The following is a 22,494-nucleotide window of genomic DNA, read 5'->3' as shown; positions in this document are numbered from 1 at the left end:
GATGGAGGATTACCAACCTTTGAAGTTGGACTTCCCAGACGAGGACATCATGTTCATCAAAGACTATGAAATCCCTAAACCTAACGAAGGACCTGAACCAGGAGAGTGATTGACTCTTATGTTTGATGGTGCTTCAAACATTACAGGTCATGGAATTGGGGCAATATTGATGTCTCCCAAGAATTTACATCTACCATTCACTGCAAAGCTTTGCTTCACCTGTACGAACAACACGATTGAGTATGAAGCTTGCATATTGGGACTAGAGGAGTCTATTGAGTTGAGGATTAAAATCCTTAAGGTATACGGAGATTCCTCTATAGTAATACATCAGATTAGAGGTGATTGGGAAATGATACATGCTAATCTAATTCCATATCAGGATTATGTGCTGAAGTTGCTCCCAAAATTTGACAAAATCACTTTTTCCCATATTCCTCGAGAAGAGAATTAGATGGCAGGTGCTCTGGCAACTCTTGCATCCATGTACAAGTTCATATGCCCTAACCATCAGCCTAATATTGAAATCATACATTTTGATGAACCTGCTCACTGTTTGACAACAGCAGAAGAGTCAGGTGACAAACCTTAGTTTTTCGATATCAAACGCTATCTTGAGAAACATGAATATCCTGCAGAGGCTTCTAGCCTTGACAAGAGGACTATACGGAGGTTGGCATCAAAGTTCTTCCTGAATGGGGACATGTTATATAAGCGGAATTATGACATGATATTACTCAAATGTATGGACAAACATGAGGCTAGTCAACTCATGAAGGATATACACAAAGGATCCTTGGGCACCCATGCAAATGGACATGCGATGATAAAGAAAATCCTGAGGGCGGGTTACTACTGGTTAATAATGGAAACTAACTATTATCATTACACCAGAACACCCTACAAGTGCCAAATTTATGCTGACAAAGTGCAAGTACCACCTACTGTAAGACCCTAATTTTGACCCTAAGACCTCCTTACCCCTCTTTCATTGGGTTTATTTTGGGAGAGATCACCAAGCACTATGTGATTGTATCATACTTATACATTATCATTTTACTAACCAAAATACAAAAATATGTCTTTGCATTTGCCTAACTCTTTTGTAGGTAGGGCATGATCTCCATTGATCTACTAAGTTCATATCTAGGGTTTGAAACCCTCATGACAAAGAGCACAACCATTGAATTGATCCAAAAATGGTTATGAGCATCATATTTGAGTTCCATTGATTACTACATGTTATATTGATCAAGTTTTCTTCAAGAGTTTGAAGCTGATTTGCCTTGGAAATCCTAGTTTGACTGGGTATCTTGAGTAACTTCTCCAACAAGCCATCTCACCAATTGATCAAATTTATCAAGGGACACTTAAAAATTCATCATCTTATGCATATATGATCTACCATGGGCCAAGAAAGTCAAGAGAATTGAAGGTTAGCAAGTTGGTTGATGGTGGTTGGCCAGATGAATTCATCTGATCAAAACAGGGTCTCCCTAGACCCTATCTTCTAAATTTTTCACCATATGAAATTTATTCCAAGAGAAAAGTTACTCTAAATGACATTCCAAACAACTTTCATGTTGAGACCTAGAGCTATTTTTGCTTGTAAAATCATTTTCTATGTTGAAACATTATAGGTCATTTTGTCTAAACCCTAATTTGAAAGTCAACTTCCCAAGGCCATAACTTGCTCAATTTTTATGAGATGAAATATTTACAAGTTTCATAATACAATTCAAGGTGTCTACTTAAACTTTGATGTTTTGAGGGAGATCTAATTCAACTTTTATGAGCATGTGATATGAGGTTACATTATAGGTCATTTTTGACCTATACCATTGAATACGTGATTTTTCCAAACTTCAAAAATGCATAACTCTATCATTCCAAATCCAAATTACATGAAATTTGTGACCATTTTGAAGGTATTTGAAATATATATAATCTTGACGAAGACACTTTTCTCATTTGAAGCTCACATGAAAAGTTAAGCAAGGTGGAATATTGAGGTATATGGCTTGACACTTAGAAAAATTTTCAACATGTTGAAATTTCAAAACTTCCACCTCTAAATTCTCCATGTTCCAAGCTCCAAACTAAAAAGTGTTCAACATAAAACTTGTTTCCCTTGATCCAAGCTTTCCAAAGAACCCAAGTTCATGCATTTTGGATGAGGTTTGCTAGGTTTGCGCATGGCTTTAACAGGGCTGCATCATTGGAAAGAATCAATTGCATAAGCTTCAGTTCACAATGCCTTGCCATTCAAGCCTCACTCAGACCTCAATTGGAATCATTTTGGACCTTTTTGCATTGCATCATGGGCCTGTACATGCCCATGCACTCGTGCCATCAACATTGCTAAGTTTGGATAGTTTTTTAAAGTGTGCAAATATCATTCATTCATGCTATAAATACATGACCTCTGTGCTCATTTGAATCACTTTGCGCGCCAGCTTTGCCCCCCATTGAAACCCTCTCATTCTAAAGGAAAATCTGAGAAATTTCAATTTGAAATTTGAGTTTGAATCTCAACTATTGGAGATTCAAGAACTCCGGGATCCAAAGCCTTGGAACCTCTATAATCACTTCCTGCTAGCTTCTCAAGTGTGATCAGATCGTGTTTGGAGCAAGCTACATCAAGAAATGCATAGCATTGAAGGTAATTTCCAGAAAACTTCATCTCTTCGATTCTCACTCAGTTCTACTCAATGCTCTTGGATCTTTGGTTGTATGAAGTCCTACCAACGTAGGCAAGAAAATTGAGTTGCTTAAAGGTCAAATCGAAGCAACTCAGTTGACACACCTCAAAATTCAACTCCTCATATCTTTCTATATATGTGGAGTTAGTTAAAATTAAGGTCATATTCGTGCTAAACGCCATTTTTTCTTTCAGATCATGTCCTCCTTTTTCACTTATGTGATGGTGATGACTGAACCAGTCCGATCAGCCTCGCCTGAGAAGGTGACCGGAGGTCCAACGCCGGTGGTGTGCTGGACAGGTTATGAACCACATGATCATTTCAAAATGTTTTAATCTCACGCATCCATTGTGATTACCATCCATGCAACGCACTGACTCGTGTGTTTCGTGGAATGCGCATTTTAGGCCACTTGATCTGCCACCTCAATTAATGAGGGAGATCAAGTGGCTCACGTTTTTTCACATTTTCTGATTTTTGTTTTATTCATTTTATTTTCATTAATTCATATTAATTTTAATATTGATCCAAAAAATATGAGAGTTTCACCAAAAAAATTCAAATAACTTCCTCTTTCATATTTTGAATTAAAATTATTTTTTGGATCATTATTAATATTTTTCATGATTTAATTGGTTTTGTAATTTTTTTTAATTGTTTAAAAATACTTTTAAGTCTTTAAAAGTTCTAAAAAAAATTCACCAAGGTCCTTTGACCTTGATTGACCTATGATAAATCTCATGGCCATTTCTTTGGTGTTTTATTGAGGTTTTAGGAATTTGACAAACCATATTTAATTTAAATGCATTATTTTAGTTTTTTATTAATTGAATAAATGCCAAATAATTTTGTTGACCTCTTGTGATGGTTTGTGTAAGTTTAACTTGTGTTGTTGGGCCTTGGTAAAGGTTTATTTGACTTTGTCAAGTTAATATCATTTGATTGAAGGGATTGATGGAATGTGCACTCCATCTCCCAAAATGAATGGATGATATTAATTTGGTAAAAGTCCTCCTTTGACCAATTTGAGTTTTGATCTATTCCCCTCCCTCTTCATCTCATTCCCCTTCTTTATGCATTCATCTCATTTGGCATATGATATCTCAAAGTCCTAAGGCTAGTTGATTGAAAAGTCAACATAAGTATGGATGAGATTAGGCCACCTCTTTTGCATATTCTTTTTTGTGTGTGGTATGTTTCATGAGCATAGTCCATTATACTATGTCTCTAACATGCATTAGCACCAAAATTCTATTGCCCGACCTCAAATAGTTATAACTTCTACATAAGTCCAATTTTGATTGCTTAACATAGTGCTAAATTTGTGATACAAAAGGCATAACATTCTAGTTAGTGAGATTGTAAGTCTCCCCTCTTTCATGGTATTATGTGGAAACTTGGCCTTTTTTCCTTCCTTTGGAAGATGTCTTGGCTCAAAGATCCATGCTTGTGATAAATGGGTTGAGTGTTCTCCAAAGAATGACTTAAAATGAAAAGCAAAAGCAAAAACAATACTAAATTCTAACTCATTAACAACTAACTTTTAATTTCAAGACATTTATTTTTATGTCATTTAATATTAGCCTTTATTCATTTGCCATTATTCAGAACATTCTAATTGTTTATGTTAATGCAATTTTCACTTTGTCCACTTGGACCATATTGTGTGATTTATCTTGTTTGTGTATACTTTGGTTGTTTGTGTGGTCGTTGACAATTAATGTACATAATAATAACAAAACCCCAAAAAAAATTGTGTGGACTTTTGGGGTTACCTTGGACAAATGGAATTAGAACTTAGGCAACATTCCTATGCTAAAGGACTTGGCCAATGATAATTTATTGAGAAACCAAGTGCCTGCAATTTAAAACTTCATCTGATACATCATTCAAGAACCCTTTGAGTTCATCTGCAACATGATCATTGTAGAGATGTTATTTTGAACCTGTGGCTTATGGAATTCATCTGTTACATGGGCTAATTTGAAGAAGATCATGGAGTGGCTAAGCTTGGATGTGGCTATCTTTATTTGATGCCTTTGCTCTTCAAGATAATATAATTGTGCATTTGTGTGTTGCTTGATTCTAAATGTCCAAGGGAATTCTGGGTTTCTATTGACATTCTTGTCTATTGGATTGCTACCCATTGGTCAGATCTTTTCAACTCTTAACTGTTAATTTTGTGCATAGGATTAGTCTCTTCATCTTCTCCCCATTTCTTTAATTTCAAAATCTCTCCCTCCCTTTTCAAAATCTTCTTTGATTGAACTTATTTTGTTCTAAACTTTGACCACTTTGCAAAAAGATAGAAACTTTGGCCTTATGCCATTGTATTTTCAAATTTATTTCTTAAATCAAATTTGTAAATAAACTTAACTATACTTGACTTAAACTTTCAGAAAAGCCATAAAAGAACTAACCCATTCAAACCATTTTTAGGCCTTTGTGCCTTTCAAATTCATTTTTTGTTAAAAGCAATGCATCCAATTTGAAATTTGTATCACGAACTACGAGGTTTTGATCCCTCATTTTTATGTTGGTACGTAGGCACAAGTTCGAAGGTCTTGTCAAACACAAAAATATAATTAATGAATTCTTTTCTCATCCCTCCATTCTATTTGTTTGTAAACATCAATTTGTACCAAATACATATGCACACAAAAAGGGCTCCTTAGGAGTACCTAGGACACTTTGGGTGCTAACACCTTCCCTCTGTGTAACCAACCCCCTTACTTGTAATCTCTGACATTTTATTAGTTTTGATTTGAAAACTTCTTACTTTTGGGTTTTGTTCGTACTTTTTCCCTTTTCCCTTGGAAACAATAAAAGCGCGGTGGCGACTCTTGTTATTTGATATCTAGCTTATCCATAGCTTGATGATCATGAATTTACTACTACAGAAATTAAGTGGCGACTCTGTTGGGGAGTTGCCTCCAGTGGGTTTAGCTTACTTTTTGTGTATATATTTGTATATATGTGATGTTTGTATATATGTATGTGTCATATAATCTGCTTGTTGTGCTTGGTGATCTCTGAGTGGTGAGATAAGTTCTAACCTAAACTTGAGTGAAATTAAGATAGGAGGATGGTATAGTCATGTTCGACTTGTGTGGAGTAGTCCTTAATAAGTTGGCTTGAGATCCATCTGCTCGGTGGAGACTCTTTTGGATTTGGAAATGTCACACAATTATTTGTGGTTAGGCATTACTATCTCTAATTTGGGTCCGAGAAGCTGAGGACCGTAGATCATTTACCCCCCTCCCCCTCCTTGGCCTATTTAGGATGTAGTGCGGAGACTGTTCAAGTGTAGACTTGATAACAGTTGTTACGTGATAATACACTCAAATGAGTTTCTCTTGAGAATATTATGGGTCGATGAGTCAGTCATCTTAACCTGTAATATCCGATAGATGGAATTAAGACTCTGGGAACTTTTTAGAACATGATCTATTGGTTTTTATCCTTAGTTCACTCCTTTGGGATGGTTCTTACCCAGACTCCATGCTCGTGACTTACAACTAACCCTTGATTCTTGGTTGATCTAATCAAGTCTTGTCAATATCAATGGAACAATCACAAATAAAGGATCACATACAACCCTGCTTTGGCTCGTCATCAACTTGGGTTCCCCTTGAGAGATAAACCTAATAACACTTTGTTAGAAGGTCTTTTCTATCAAGAGGGTAAAGATCCCCAACATTTGAAGCAGAAGATTGTGCATGCTTGGCATAATGTGCATAAGAAAGGAAGACCCGAGCTTGGTACGTGCAATTGTGTAGCTTCAGAAGCTTACACTCTTTGATGGAAGAAGAGAGCTTTGGAGTTGAAGATTCCTTATCCTTGTGAAAGACCTATGCCTATGGTTGTGGTTGAGCCATTAACTCTCCCTAACCAATATGTAGAGGAGTTGGAAGAGAAGGATATGTGGGAAGAGCGTTTCCGTGCTTTGAGCAAAAAGCGTGAAGAGTTGCAGTTGGAGTCTAAGGACAAAGATGCACTTATTGAGCTGCTTGAAGACCGAGTGACGAAGAGACCGAGAGAGCCAGAGGTTTCATTTTCTAGCATGCCTCAGCCTTCTGTTGCTTGGAAGAAGATTGTTGATCAGCTTATCCTCGAGAAGACATAGATGAAGGCTTCTTTTGAGACCGAGATTCGACGCATTCGAAGGAAGTATGGGCCTTCAACTAGGTATTCTGACACTGTTGTTAGGGATCCTTAGGATGACTAGTCTCCTCTTCTCTTGTATTTTTATTTTAGTTTCTGAAATTGTACTCGATGTAATCCTTCCAATTATATAAATGAATAGAGATTTTTGGTCATATAAAAATTATTGCAATTGTTGATATATATATATATATATATATATATATATATATATATATATATATATATATATATATATATATATATATATATTTGCAAATGATATAGTAAGTTCCTTGAAAACAAAAAAATAAAATAAACAGGCATTGCATTTCATGCATCATGTGCATAAGCAGGTTTCTCTTTTGCCAGATGTCTCATTGGTGTTTCTTCTGCGCTTTAGCCAAACTGACTCATCGGTACAACACCCGTGCCAATCACTTCAAAATTATGGAGCATCTAGAGCAAGAGAGCAGAGAGCTGAAGGATGAGATCGCCCGCCTGACTGCCATGATGGAGTCAGTTCTTGCTGCTCAAAGTCAATCTTCTCCAATGCCTGCAACTCCTCTGTCGCAATACGAAAAACAACCGGCGGGAAAAACAAACAAACAGAGCCGCCACCGTGCGTTATTTATCCCAAAGGAGGGAAAGGAAACGCTCGAAGTAAACCTGGAAAGGAAATGGTCTTACGACCGGAGATTGCAAGGATCGGGAGTCGGTTACGCAAGGGGAAGGTATTAGCACCCCCTCACGTCCGTCGTACTCGACGGGATCCATGCTCAGAAAAATAGAATGAGGTTGCTAAATAACTGCTCAAAGAATACACACACACTGGAATAAAACACAGATGGAAGGAGACGGAAGCGGACTCGGCAGGATGTCGCATCCTGGGCCTACGTAGTTTGTCAGAAACAAACATTAGAGTCGACGTAGTTCGGGGAAATGGGGAACGGGCTCGCTAGGATATCGCCTCCTATGCCTATGTATCTCATCTGGAATGAGAATCAGAGCTACCGTAGTTCGGCTAACGCACGCCGAAACAAAACACAACACCAAGACGCTGAGACGTCAGAGCAAACACACAAATGGAAACAGACCGCCAATGGCTGGCCTTACGTCCGACTCCGCAAACAAGAAACAAACTGGAAACCGAATGCCAATCGCTGGGCTTACATCAGACTCCAAACAACCAACCACAAACGGGAAACCGAATGCCAATCGCTAGGCTTACATCAGTCTCCAAACACGCACACAAATAGGAAACGGAATGTCAATCGCTGGTCTTACATCCAACTCCTAACACACACAGAAAAGGTATCAAACAGACAAACTAATAGGGAGTCCGGAACTCGAGCCTAATAACTGTCAAGCAAACACACACAAAAAGAAAAAAGGGTGCCCGGAGAGATCTCGCACGATCTCCTGCCTACGTACCTCATCTGGTATGAGGATCAGGGCAACGTAGTTCCCCTTAACAGGGGAGAAACTTTCTTCTAACCAGAGACCGGGAAATAACAAACTAATAGGGAGACTGACTCGAGCCTAAAAGTTGTCATGTAATCCACAATAGCCCTAGGTTGAGGTTTCTAACAAGAGTTTGACTCACACAGACTGTGAGTCAACTCAAGTCTATCTCTACATACATTTAACTTCCTTGAAAGTTGATCATACGATTCCTACAGAAAGGAGATGAGAAGCAAAACAGATAAACATCAAAAGCAATCAGCACACACTATACGCAAACAAGTGGCTCAATCAAGGTTGGGCTTTAGTCAAGGGGTCATATCGACCTTGACAAACAAGCCAGATACTGAAAGGGGTGGTCAGGCTCTTAACCTCTAACATTGAGAGTTAGGGTGAGCAGATGAAATGGAGATGAGGGTTATGCCTCATAGCTCTTAACCCAGGCCTGGGTGAGCTTGAATCAAAGAATGTGTGGGAGTTTAGAATGAGGAACTTTATTCCACAATGACAGACTCTACATACAAGATTTTGGGTTTTTATTCAAAGTGCATCAACACATGGTGTGAGCAAGATGAAAGACATAACTGAATAGCAAGGGATGGATTGCACATCCCTTTTATCTGCCAATGCCTCTTCACTTAGGAGGTCTTTGAAGTACAAGGCACAAATATAAACAAACAAAAACATGGCCTCTTAAGGAGGGCTTCAGACAGGTGCCTGCCAAAAACAGCAGGTCTTCCAGACTACATGGAGTTTAGGGATTTACCTAAGTGGTCTTCCAACCACAAGCAAAGCAAAGCAACTCAAATAATAAGTTAAAGTGGCTAAAGTACCTGTAAGAAAAGCTAAACCAGTCAATATTTACATTCAGACAAATCAAACAATCAACAACAGTCAAACAACCAATATACACAACAATGGTGCAAGGCATAAGATGCAAACAAACTAAATTGATTCACCATCCAAAAGACCTATAAAACAGCAAGGTTAGTCAACCAAAATAACTTGTTTTTCAAGTGATGAGATCATATCAACCAATGTGGCTAATTGCTTTGAAACCTGAAATTCAAAACTCAAAAGATGAGAACAAACCACTAGCTCAAAGGCTAGGGTCAAAAGTAAAGTAAAAAGTCAAAACAGAAGCTAAAACTCAACATGAATCATCTTTAAACAATCATGAGCATGTCCTAAAAAGGACCAAATCAAAGTCATCAAGCAAAGTCATGTAGTAAGCAAGAGAAGGCAAAAGCAAATTCAAGGCACACAATTGGACATTAAGAATCAAAATTCCATATCAAAACAGAAATGATTCAAACAATTCTAGAAATTTTTATTATCATACAACATATCCAATACAATCATCATGCCAAAACTCATAAACAGAGGAGCTCATTTGATATGGATATGAAAATGCACAAGTTGAACATCAAATTGTGTGACACACATTGCCACACCATGCAATCATGTGTATAAAACAGAAATGAAAAATGAGAAAAATGCACAATCAAGCCTCAAAGGTCCATCAACATGTTGGGAATCATCATGCAAAATTTCATGGCAATTGGATCAATATTGAACATTTCACAATGGAAAGAATGAAGCAATATCACATATGCATACATGTTCACATATTCTAACACAAATAAAATTCCAGCCAGGCACAATTCCAGAAAATTGCATCAAAAAATAGAAGACAATCATATGATCATGTAGAGAAAAATCTGGAATTATTTGGATCATTTTTCAATTTGATATGAATTTTTGAATGTTGGAAAAAAATTGAAATAAAATGAAATAAGCATATGTCAAAATGGAGGGAAAAAATAAATGTGAAGCGAATTTGAAAAAGTGCTGCCAGGCGGAATCGAAGCGAGGGGATGCGCTGCTCAAAACGGCGTTGTTTTGACGCTGTACAGGGAATTTGCTGAAAACCCTAGCGCACAGTGACCACGGCCGTGCACGATGGGGCTCACGGCGGAAACCACCGTCTTCCTCATGAAGACGGTGGTGAACAGTAACCTCCATTTTTTTTTGCAGAATTTTGAAATGAATACATCATTCAACTCGTCTTGGCACGTAGATTGCAGATCTAATAATATTTTGGTCCAAATCATCATGAATTTCAAGAATCGATTAAGAACATTTTTGAACACCAAACTTTAAATCCACATAACTTTGTCATTTCTCAACCATTTTTCATGTTCTTTATGTCAGAATTATCAGGAAGCAAGGATCTATCTAATCATGTCCATAAAAACAAGAATTAAGCTACTCGAAAATCTGACCTCTTGAAGCTTCAACAATGGTAGTGGTAGATTCAAGGCTTGGCAAGCATCCAAATCCACTCCTGTATCACTGTTATGTAGCTTGAAGTTGAAATTGAGGCTTGGCACAACTTAGATCTTGCTCAAATAACCATTTCCATCTTCACCTTCATGAACTTGCCATGCTTGATTTCCACACGAATCCTTCAAAACAAAGCTTGATCTACACCAAATCCATATCACAGAACAAGAATATGCAAGAAAATAGCAAGGTTATGTGGAAGAAATTTGAATTTTGGTTGAGAGAAAAAATGGAGGGAAAATGAGATCTAGATCTAGAATGATGAATAATCACAAATTCTGTTATGATTATATATTTATATGATATGTTAATCCTACTGAAAATTAATTAAGCTTTGGTTAATTGGAGATTAGTGAGAAATAAGGTGTTATGCAAAAATTGGTTTTTTCACCCCATGCATGTAATCCTACGTGAACAGTAACCAATGGCCATGCATTTTCACTTAAAATCATCTTATGAGCATGTTGGAATGGTTAAAAAGCTCATATGATGCACCAATTTTGAATTTGTAAATTTCCCTCCAAAATGGTCATGAAAGAACAAATGATTATATGATGAATTTCAAGCAATGTAATGAATGATTTGGAAAGTTCATGTCATGAGGAGCAATATGCAAAAAGAGCCACTCAATTTGGAGTTATGAGTCAAAAGTTATGGCCTTTTGAAGTTTCAAGCACACTTGGCAATGATTTGATCATATCTCCTTAACCATTCATCATAAATTCATGATCTTGGACTTTTTGGAAATGGGAGAGAAATATCTTCAACTTTCATGTTGGACAAAAGTTAATTTGAAGCTTCTTTGATGATGTAAGATCAAGTTGAATTTGGACCAAAATCTTTCCATTTTTGGAAACTTTCAATTACAAGTCACTTTCCATTTTTGGAAACTTCTGATCTGACCTCAAATTCTTCAAGATAAGTGTTTGTAATGACAAATGAACCTCTTTGGGACATGAATGAAGTGTCTCAAACCATTTCTCCACCTCCTAACCCTCAGTTGACTTTCTGTTGACTTTTTGGTTGACAAATGACTTAGAAGTGCTCTGATCAGCTTGAGCCTCCACCACTTGGGGAATTGGCTCCAAAATGAACCTTGGCTCATATAAACTCAATAGGATGATCATGTGATCCCACTCTCCATAGAATACCTCATCTCCTTGAAAATCACTTATTGGAAGAATGCAACTGATTAGGGTTGACCAGAGGTCAAAACCCTAATCCTAAGGAACCTGAGCATGAACAATGAACTTCTTGCAGATGACAATAACCATGATGATGATGATGTACCCTTGCAATAAAGATAATACTCAACCTCCTTGAGGAACCAAAAAACCCTAATTGAAGAGCAACCCTCAGATGATTGATCATCAATTCAATAAGACCCTCAGGCATGAATCTCTTAACCTCTCTATCTTCTGAGAAAGACTTAGGAGGATGAATTGTCTTATTTTCACATGATATGCAATATGCAATTCCTAAGGCCCTAAAATGAAAATGCAATATGCTAAACTAGTCCCAAGAAGAGGAGGGCAAATTTTGAGGTGTTACATCCTCCTCCTCAGAGGACGGTTATTTCAGAGGTGGCTACCTCTACCATGCCTGCTTCTTCCGCTCATTTTGCACCCACTATGCTTGCCAGATTCTCGTGGGGAATGTCGTCCAACTTTATGCCTTCTTTTGCTTCCATGCCGGTATCTAGCCCGGTCATGTCTGTGCCACCTCCCGTTGTGCACATCTTATCTCCTGTAGAGGACACCATTTATCACTCTGAGCCGTCTGAGGCTCCGGATGTCTATGAGAAAATGGATGAAATGAAAGATCAGTTTCTTGAGTTGCGCAAGGAATTGAAGAGGCTAAGGGGTAAGGACTTGTTTGGAAAGAATATTGCTGAGTTGTGTTTAGTGTCAAACGTCAAGATCCGGGTGAAGTTCAAAGTGCCTGACTTTGAAAAGTATAAAGGGAACACTTGTCCCCTCAGTCATCTAGTGATGTATGCTCACAATATGTCTACTCAAACCGACAATGATCAACTGTTGATTCACTACTTCCAGGATAGTCTGACTGGTGCTGCGCTCAGATGGTATATGGGATTAGACAGTGCAAGCATTCGTACTTTCAATGACCTGGGAGAGGCCTTTGTCAAGCAATATAAGTACAACATGGACATGGAGCCCGATAGAGACCAACTGAGGTATATGTCTTAGAGAGATAAGGAGACGTTTAAAGAGTATGTGCAGAGATGGAGGGAATTGGCTGCCCAGATCACTCCTCCTTTGGAGGAAAAAGAGATGACACAGATCTTTCTAAAAATCCCGAGTTCATTTTATTATGAACGAATGATTGCTAGTGTCCCTAATGACTTTACTGAAATGGTAAACGTGAGGATGAGGCTTGAGGAAGGAGTCCGAGAAGGAGGTTTGTCGAAAGATGAAGCATCTTTGAGTAAGAGGTATGGTAGCAATTTTGGGAAGAAGAAGGATAATGAAGCGAATGCAATAAGCAGTGGGAGGCCGAGGAGGCCTTTGACCAGAAGAAGTCAACCACCTCGTCAACATCATCATCAAGTATCTTCAGTTATCCCTGTGTTTTCTAATCAACAATCAACGTCAATTCAATAACCACAACGTCAACAACAACAACCGCAACAACGAACAAACACCTACAACAACAACAATACCAACAACAATCATCATCAACAAAACTTTGAGAGGAAGAAGGTTTCTTTCGACCTGATTCCTATGTCTTATGCAGAACTATACCCGTCTTTGGTTCTCAAGAACCTAATCCAACCCAGAAACCCGTCGCAGATTCCAGAACCACTTCCATGGTGGTACAAGCCTGAGCTCTGTTGTGCTTTTCATCAGGGAGCACCCGGACATGATATCGAGAACTGTTATCCGCTCAAGTATGAGGTTCAAAAGCTGATGAAGAGTGGAATGGTGTCCTTCGAGGACCGTACGCTGAATGTGAACTCTTCTGTGAATATGGTGAATGGTTTTCCTGGCGAGTTTAAGGTTTTTGATGTGCGCTTTATTCGGAGGTCCTTAGTGCAGATGCATAAGGACATTTGTTTGGTGAGTGACTGTGAACATGACCATGACAGTTGTGTTATCTGTAGTATTAACCTGAGGGGTTGTGAAATTGTTAAAAGAGACATCCAACGGCTGATGGATGAATGCATGATTCAAATTGTTAAATTCCGTCATGTAGATGATGATGTAAATGTCATAGTGCCTATTTTTAAGCAGCCAGAGAGATTGGTAATCTAGTATGACAGCAACAATAGTAACAATGTAAGCAATAAATCAGTATCGCCGTTGGTTATACGGTTAGCGGGCCCAGTCCCGTATTCATCTGATAAAGTTGTGTCGTACCAGTATAATGCTACAATGATAGAAGCTGGTCAAAAGGTCCAGTTACCTACGACTAGCTCTGTGGTGAGCATTACTGATGTTACCAAGGTGACCCGCAGTGGTCGTGTGTTTGGACCGGTGTTCCCAAAGGATAAGGAAGAATCAGTTGTGAGTAAGAAGGTGGAAGTGCCTGTTGTAGATCTAGTTGGTGCTTCAAAGGGTAAGTCTGGTGAATCCAGCGATTTGAAGGCTAACAATGATGATGAGGTACTTCGGTTAATCAAGAGAAGTGAGTTCAATCTGGTGGAGTAGCTGCTCAAAACCCCCTCAAAAATCTCAGTGTTGTCTCTGCTCTTGAATTCTGAAGCGCATAGAGAAGCACTGCAGAGAGTTTTGGAACAAGCATTTATAGAACATGATGTTACAGTGGATCAATTCGATCATATCGTGGTTAACATCACTTCTTGCAATAATCTTATCTTCTGTGATGAAGAACTCCCTAAGGAGGGAAGAAACCATAATCTGACTTTGTGCATTTCTATGAATTGCAAAGAGGATGCTTCGTCAAATGTGCTTGTTGACACCGGGTTGTCGTTGAATGTGTTGCCAAAGTCAACTCTATCAAAGATGTCATATCAAGGAGCGCCTATGAGGTATAGTGGAGTAATCGTCAAAGCTTTTGACGATTCATGCAAAACAGTGATAGGTGAAGTGGACCTTCCAGTAAAGATAGGTCCGAGTGATTTTCAAATTACTTTTCAAGTAATGGATATCCACCGGGCTTACAGTTTTTTGTTGGGAAGGCTATGGATCCTTGCACCAGAAACTCAAATTTGTGAAGAATGGAAAGCTTGTGATTGTTAGTGGAGAGAAAGCGATGTTAGTTAGGAACCTGTCATCTTTCTCTTATGTTGAAGTTGAGGATGAGGTTAGAACTCCGTTCCAGGTCTTATCTATTGCTGCTGAAAAGAGAGTTGGGGCACCTATGTCCTCGTTGAAAGATGCTAATAAGATTGTGGAAGAAGGCAATGTTGATCAGTGGGGGCGCATGGTAGAGGTCTCCGACAACAAAGGCAGAACCGATTTGGGGTTCCAGAAAGGTTCATCAACTACAAGGTCTGAAGATATTCAACTTAGCTTCCGTAGCGGAGGGTTCATTCATGGCAATGAACAACACTTAGTTGTTGTGCTAGAGGATGACGAAGAGGAAGATTGCACCAATTTTGTGACGCATGGAAAGGCTTGCAACAATTGGACCGCTGTTGATATTCCTATTACTTTGCATCGATCTAAGTAATTGGTTTTATATGTTTTTAAAATCCTTCTCCTATGCCTAAGGGAGAAGTGAATATTGTTGGGCATTTTCAAGTTGATCATTAATAAAATTAATTCTATTCATCCACATCTATGATATTTTGTTTTTACTTTTTTCTGAAAATGGTAATCACAATTTTTTTTATAAATAAACAATATAATTTTCCATCTGCATAATATTTGGTCACAAATTCACTTCTCTAAAATCAAAATATCAAATCATTATGCAGGTTGGTTCCTAACCCCATTGAATACAATGATCTTTCTCCATCTCCAAATTTTGAATTCCCTGTGTTTGAAGCCGAGAGGGAAAGTGATGTAGAAGTGAGTGATGAGCTATCTCGTCTTCTTGAGCAGGATGAAAAGACCATTTAGCCGTTCGAAGAGCAGATTGAGTTAGTCAACTTGGGTTCCGAGGATGATGTGAAGGAAGTCAAGATTGGGTCTCGCCTGTGTCCAAATGTCAAGAAGGGGTTGATTGATCTTCTTCGAGAGTATTCAGATGTGTTTGCTTGGTCCTATCAAGACATGCCTGGTTTGGATACTGAGATTGTGGAGCATAGATTTCCGTTGAATCCAGAATGCCCGCCAGTCAAGCAGAAGTTGAGAAGAATGCATCTTGATATGGCTGTGCAGATCAAAGAGGAAGTGTAAAAGCAAATTGACGCCGGTTTCCTTGTGACCGCTGAGTATCCGTAATGAGTGGCCAATATTGTGCATGTGCCGAAGAAAGATGGAAAAGTCTGCATGTGTTTCGACTATAGAGATTTGAATAAAGTCGGTCCGAAAGATGATTTTCCTCTGCCACACATTGATATGTTGGTAGATAATACTGCTAAGTTCAAAGTCTTTTCGTTTATGGATGTATTTTTCAGATATAATCAGATCAAGATGGCACCCGAAGATATGGAGAAGACCAAATTCATTACACCTTGGGGAACATTCTGTTATAGAATGATGCATTTCGGTTTAAAGAATGCGGGTGCAACTTACCAAAGAGCAATGACTACTCTTTTTCGTGATATGATGCATAAAGAGATTGAAGTATATGTCAATGACATGATTGCTAAATCAATTGATGAAGAGGAACATGTTGAGCATTTGTTGAAGCTATTCCAGCATTTTAGGAAATATAAACTCCGCTTGAATCCCAATAAGTGTACTTTTGGTGTTCGTTTTGGTAAGTTGTTGGGCTTTATTGTCAGCGAGAAGGATATTGAAGTTGACCCTGCCAAGGTCAAAGCAATACAAGAGATGCATGCACCAAAAACTGAGAAGCAAGTGAGAGGTTTTCTCGGCCGCTTGAATTATATTTCCAGATTCATTTCCCACATGACTGTCACATGTGCGCCTATATTCAAGCTTCTTCGAAAAGATCAGTCTTGTGATTGGACTGAAAACTGCCAGAAAGCTTTTGACAGTATCAAAGAATATATGCTTGAGCCTACGATTTTGTCTCCACCTGTTGAAGGAAGACCGTTGATCATGTATTTGACTGTGCTTTATGAGAGTATGGATTGTGTTCTTGGTCACCAAGATGAGACTGGAAAGAAAGAATTTGCAATTTACTACCTCAGTAAGAAGTTCGCCGACTGTGAGACTCGGTATTTTATGCTAGAAAAAACTTGTTGCGCATTGGCCTGGGATGCTAAGCGTTTGCGTCAGTATATGTTAAATCATACCACTTGATTGATATCCAAAATGGATATGATCAAGTATATATTTGAGAAGCCTGCTTTAACTGGGAGGATTGCCCGTTGGCAGATGTTGTTATCAGAGTATGATATTGAATACCGATCTCAGAAAGCGATCAAAGGTAGTATCTTGGTTGACCATTTGGCTCACCAACCAATTGAAGATTATCAATCAGTGCAGTATAATTTTCCTGATGAAGAGATTTTGTACTTGAAAATGAAAGATTGTGATGAACCATTGCTTGAAGAAAAGCCAGAACCTGGTTCCCGTTGGGGCATGGTATTTGACGGAGCTGTTAATCAATATGGTAATGGCATTGGGGCAGTGATCATTACTTCTCAAGGCACGCATCTACCATTTACAGCTAGATTGACTTTCAAGTGTACGAACAACATGGCAGAATATGAAGCTTTCATTACGGGGCTTGAAGAGGCCATTAATCCCAGAATCAAGTATTTGGATGTCTTCGGTGATTCAGCTTTGGTTGTGAATCAGATCAAAGGAGAATGGGAGACAAATCAACCCGGTTTAATACCATATAGAGATTATGCGAGGAGGATTTCAACTTTCTTTACAAAGGTTGAGTTTCATCATATCCCTCGAGATGAGAACCGGATGGCAGATGCTCTTGCAACATTGGCGTCAATGATTATAGTGAAGTATTGGAATGAAGTTCCCAATTTGTCTGTGATGCGTCTTGATAGGCCAACTCATGTGTTTACTGTTGAAGAAGTAAAAAACGAGAAGTCGTGGTATTATGATATCAAATGTTTCCTCCAAAGTCAGGTTTACCCATCTGGGGCATCTTTGAAAGATAAGAAGACTTTGAGAAGATTAGCCGGTAATTTCTACTTGAATGGTGATATACTATACAAGAGAAACTTCGACATGGTTTTGCTCAGTTGCGTGGACAGACACGAAGCAGACCTGTTGATGACCGAAGTGCATGAAGGTTCCTTTGGTACTCATTCCAATGGACGTGCAATGGCAAAGAAGCTGTTGCGAGCATGTTACTATTGGCTGACAATGGAATCTGACTATTGCAAGTTTGTGAAGAAGTGCCACAAGTGTCAAATATATGCTGATAAGATTCATGCTCCTCCGACACTATTGAATGTTATTTCTTCCGCATGGCCTTTCTCCATGTGGGGAATCGATATGATTGGGATGATTAAGCCCAATGCTTCGAATGGAAATCGTTTCATTCTGGTGGCAATTGACTAATTCACCAAGTGGGTAGAAGCGACATCGTATGCGAATGTGACCAAGCAAGTTATTGTAAGGTTTATCAAGAATCAGATCTTATGTCGTTATGGTGTGCCAAGCAAGATCATTACTGATAATGGATCAAACTTGAATAACAATATGGTGGAAATTCTTTGCAAAGTCTTCAAGATTGCACATCATAATTCTTCTCCCTACAGACCCAAGATGAATGGGGTTGTTGAAGCTGCGAATAAGAATATTAAGAAAATTATTCAGAAGATGGTTGTCACGTACAAGGATTGGCATGAGATGCTCCCGTTTGCCTTGCATGGGTATCGTACATCCGTTCGCACTTCAACAGGGGAAACCCCTTTTCTATTGTATACGGCATGGAAGCAGTTCTCCCTGTAAGAGTTGAGATTCCTTCATTACGAGTGCTCATGGAAGCCAAGTTAACTAAGGCTGAATGGTGTCAAACCAGGTTTGACCAGCTGAATTTGATCGAAGAGAAGAGATTGACTGCCATGTGTCATGGTCAGTTATATCAGCAGAGAATGAAGAAAGCTTTTGATAAGAAGGTCAGACCTCGTGTGTTCAGAGAAGGTGACCTTGTGCTCAAGAAGATCTTGTCATTCAAACTAGATTCTAGGGGCAAATTGACTCCTAATTATGAAGGCCTATATGTTGTTAAGAGAGCCTTTTCAAGCAGTGCTTTGATTCTTACAACTATGGATGGTGAAGAGTTCACTCCTCCAGTGAACGCAGATGCAGTCAAGAAATACTTCGCTTAAAAAGAAGAAAAGAACAGCTTGCTAAGTTGAAAACCCGAAAGGGCGGCTTAGGCAAAAATGAGCGTGTCGGTGGATTGAAAACCCGAAAGGGCGATCCAGGCAAAAATTAGAGACATAAAAACAGAAAGAATTTCCTGATAAGTTGAGTACCCCACCTTGGGGCAACTTATGCAAAAATTAGGGATTATGGCAAGTAACTGCAGTCTGCTGATCGACCAATTTTGGAAAGACTTTGTTGAGCACAAGGGTTGACGTCGATTCATCATCCTAGTAGCGGTCAAGAGCACAGTGGATATCAAGAGTTGGTAGAAATATTAAGGATCATTTGTATTCAATTTAACCCTTTTCCATGTAAATTACCATTTTCAACTTTGTAAAAATCTATGGAGCCTTGTCATTTACAGACTACCATCCCATTAAATAAAGTTGAACTTTTGTCCAATTGTTTCTACTCTTATTTACTTCAGCCAATAGTTTAAATTTTATTATATTCATTTTGGAAATTTAAGTTTTTTTATTCAAAATCATTTTCTTAAAACATATAAAAACAAGAATTTTTCAAAGCAATTAAAAGAGAGTATCAACAGCACTTCAAAGAGCAGCAAGTCCTTAAGTGCGAAACATCAGAGGTTCCCAAAACAGTTAACCCTTCGGGTATCCCTAGTTGTTTGTGTTAATCTGGTTCCCCCGCGAAATGTTTGTTCCCTAGCAGAGTTCCGATTCTTTTCCCCAGCTAAGTTGGTTAATTCAGTATCTTGCGGCGTGTTATTTCCCCGACAGTGTTTCAGTATTCCCCAATGGAGTTCACGTTGCTTCAGCAGGGTTGATCTTCACCAAAGTAAGATGTTTTTTTTCTTCAGTAGATCGCGTTGGTTTCCCCACTAGTCACCACCTGACTCGCTCCCAGTGAGAGTCTCCTCCTGGTTTCTGAGCAGCTGTTTTGTGTTTATCTTCTATATGGTTGTCTCTCATTTAATATGGCGTTGACCTAAAATTCCCTGCAGAATCAATAACTTCGCCTCTCCTCAGCAGATCTCCTCCCTCGGCTAGATTTGAGCCTTTGGTTTGTTGATTTCTCTGTTCTCCAGCAGTTGTCTCCCTCTTTTTGTGGATTTACCGAGGATTGTACCGATGACTCAAATTATTTGTGACACCTTTGTATCCTTTGTGATCATTTTGTCAGCATAATCATCATATACATATATATACATATACATTCACATAATTTCATAATTGCATATTGGCACCATTATTTTTGTGTGATTTGAGATTCTCATTCTTTGTATGGCGGTACTTTATCCCTATACAAGTTCGGTGTCTGTCCTCCCTCAATTGTAGAGTGTCAGCCCCTTAGGTAGAAAGACTTTAACCTTTCTCCTCTTCCCCACTGAGTTATTCCTCGTGGATGATTATTACTTCAGTTTCCTTTCCAGTTAATTATCTAGATGGAATCACTCTTCTTGAGTTATGTCCTCAATGGGTTGAGTCTTGATTGGTTGTTTCTTTCTAGCTCCTTCCTAGATAGATGCTTTGAGTCTCCTAAGAGCTTATTACCCAGTAACTGGTAATATTCTTCTTAGTTTGCAATTTGTTACTTCTTGCCCAATACCCGGAAAAAGTACCCCTGTTTTCCCAGTAGTGGAATTCCCAGTGGTTTCATTTGTTTTTGATTCTCCAGAAAGTATATCCTTGATATGTTCACCCTAACTAGCAACGAATATCTTTCTCTCCCCTGCCTGAGTTTATCCTTAATATGTTCATCCTAACCGATGACGGATATTCTCACCTTTGGTGTTCTACCCAGTAAAAAGGTAGTAGTAATCCCTTTTATGTTCCCTAGAGAGTTAATCCTTGATATGTTCATCCTAACTGATGACGGGTTTCCTTCTCTTTGTGGTATTCTATCCAGTAACTAATAGATGTAATTCCTATTTTCCCCCCTCTCAGAGTCTATCCTTGATATGTTCATCTTAATCGGTGACTGATTTTCTCTTTGATGGTCTTCTATCCAGCATTCGATAGATGTAATTCCTACTTTTTGTTCAGTTGGTTATCCTTGATATGATCATCTTAATCGATGACAGTTATCCTCCTTGACAATCCCAGACAAGTCTATCCTTGATATGTTCATATTAACCGATGACAAATCTTCTTCCATGTTGAGTTTATCCTTGATATGTTCATCTTAACCGATGATGGATATTCTCACCTTTGGTCTTCTGCCCAGTAACTGGTAGTTGTAAATCCTGTTTTCTGCGATTTTCCCCAACAAGGTTATTCTTACCAAGTAACCGGTAATGAATACTCCTTCCTGGCATTTCTCAGAGAGTATACCCTTGATATGTTCATCTTAACCGATGACGGATGTTTTCTCTTTCAGATCTTTATTATCTCCTCACCCAGTAACATGTAGTAGATAATAGATTTTTGCTCCTCCTGTGTTAAAGCTTATTTCTTCCCCAATTGAGTTGAGTGCGTTTTTCCTTAGAGAAATCGCTTTCCCTGCATGATTCAGGTATTTCAGTTTTATCCTGACTTACTCATATCCCCTGTAGATGTTGTTGTTCCTTGATTGAGTTTTTTCCATGTTTGTATGGAATTCCTCTAGTCCCCAGCAGTTTTAAGTCGTAGCCTGACCTACACATAACTCCTTTTTCCCCTAGAGTCTCTGTCTCCCGAGTGAGTTTTCCTTACGGAATACATTATACTCCTGCGGACTTTCGGTCTCTCTGATTTCCTTTCCTTTGTGGCAAAATTTCCCCACAGAGCATTAAATTTTGCATTCATATCATATGCATCATGAGGTCTCTTAGGGACCAAAATTTGTTTCTATATGTTGTTATTTAAGCCCATTCTACTGAGTCGACATGAAGATTTTAACCTTCGCCTCCTCAGTTAGAATGTCCTTAAATAGGGACATTTGTAAGACCCCAATTTTGACCCTAAGACCCCTCATGCAATTTCATCATATGCATTAGCATTGGGATCATACCTTGGCTTGACACTTATAAAAAATTTCAACATGTTGAAATTTCCAAACTTCCACCTCTAAATTCTCCATGTTCCAAGATCCAAATTAAAAAGTGTTCAACATAAAACTTGTTCCCCTTGATCCAAGCTTTCCAAAGAACCCAAGGTCATGCATTTTGGATGAGGTTTGCTAGGTCTGTGCATGGCTTTAAAAGGGCTGCATCATTGGAAAGAATCAGTTGCATAAACTTTAGTTCACAATGCCTTGCCATTCAAGCTTCATTCAGACCTCAATTGGAATCATTTTGGACCTTTTTGCATTGCATCATGGGCCTGTAAATGCCCATGCACTCGTGCCATCAACATTGCTAATTTTGGACAATTTTTTAAAGTGTGCAAATATCGTTCATTCATGCTATAAATACATGACCTCTGTGCTCATTTGAAACACACTTTGCGTGCCATCTTTGCCCCTCATTGAAACCCTCTCATTCTAAAGGAAAACCT

Source organism: Lathyrus oleraceus, chromosome 1, assembly GCF_024323335.1.
Source record: "Lathyrus oleraceus cultivar Zhongwan6 chromosome 1, CAAS_Psat_ZW6_1.0, whole genome shotgun sequence".
Classification (NCBI taxonomy): domain Eukaryota; kingdom Viridiplantae; phylum Streptophyta; class Magnoliopsida; order Fabales; family Fabaceae; genus Lathyrus; species Lathyrus oleraceus.
Note: the sequence above shows the minus strand (reverse complement) of the source record.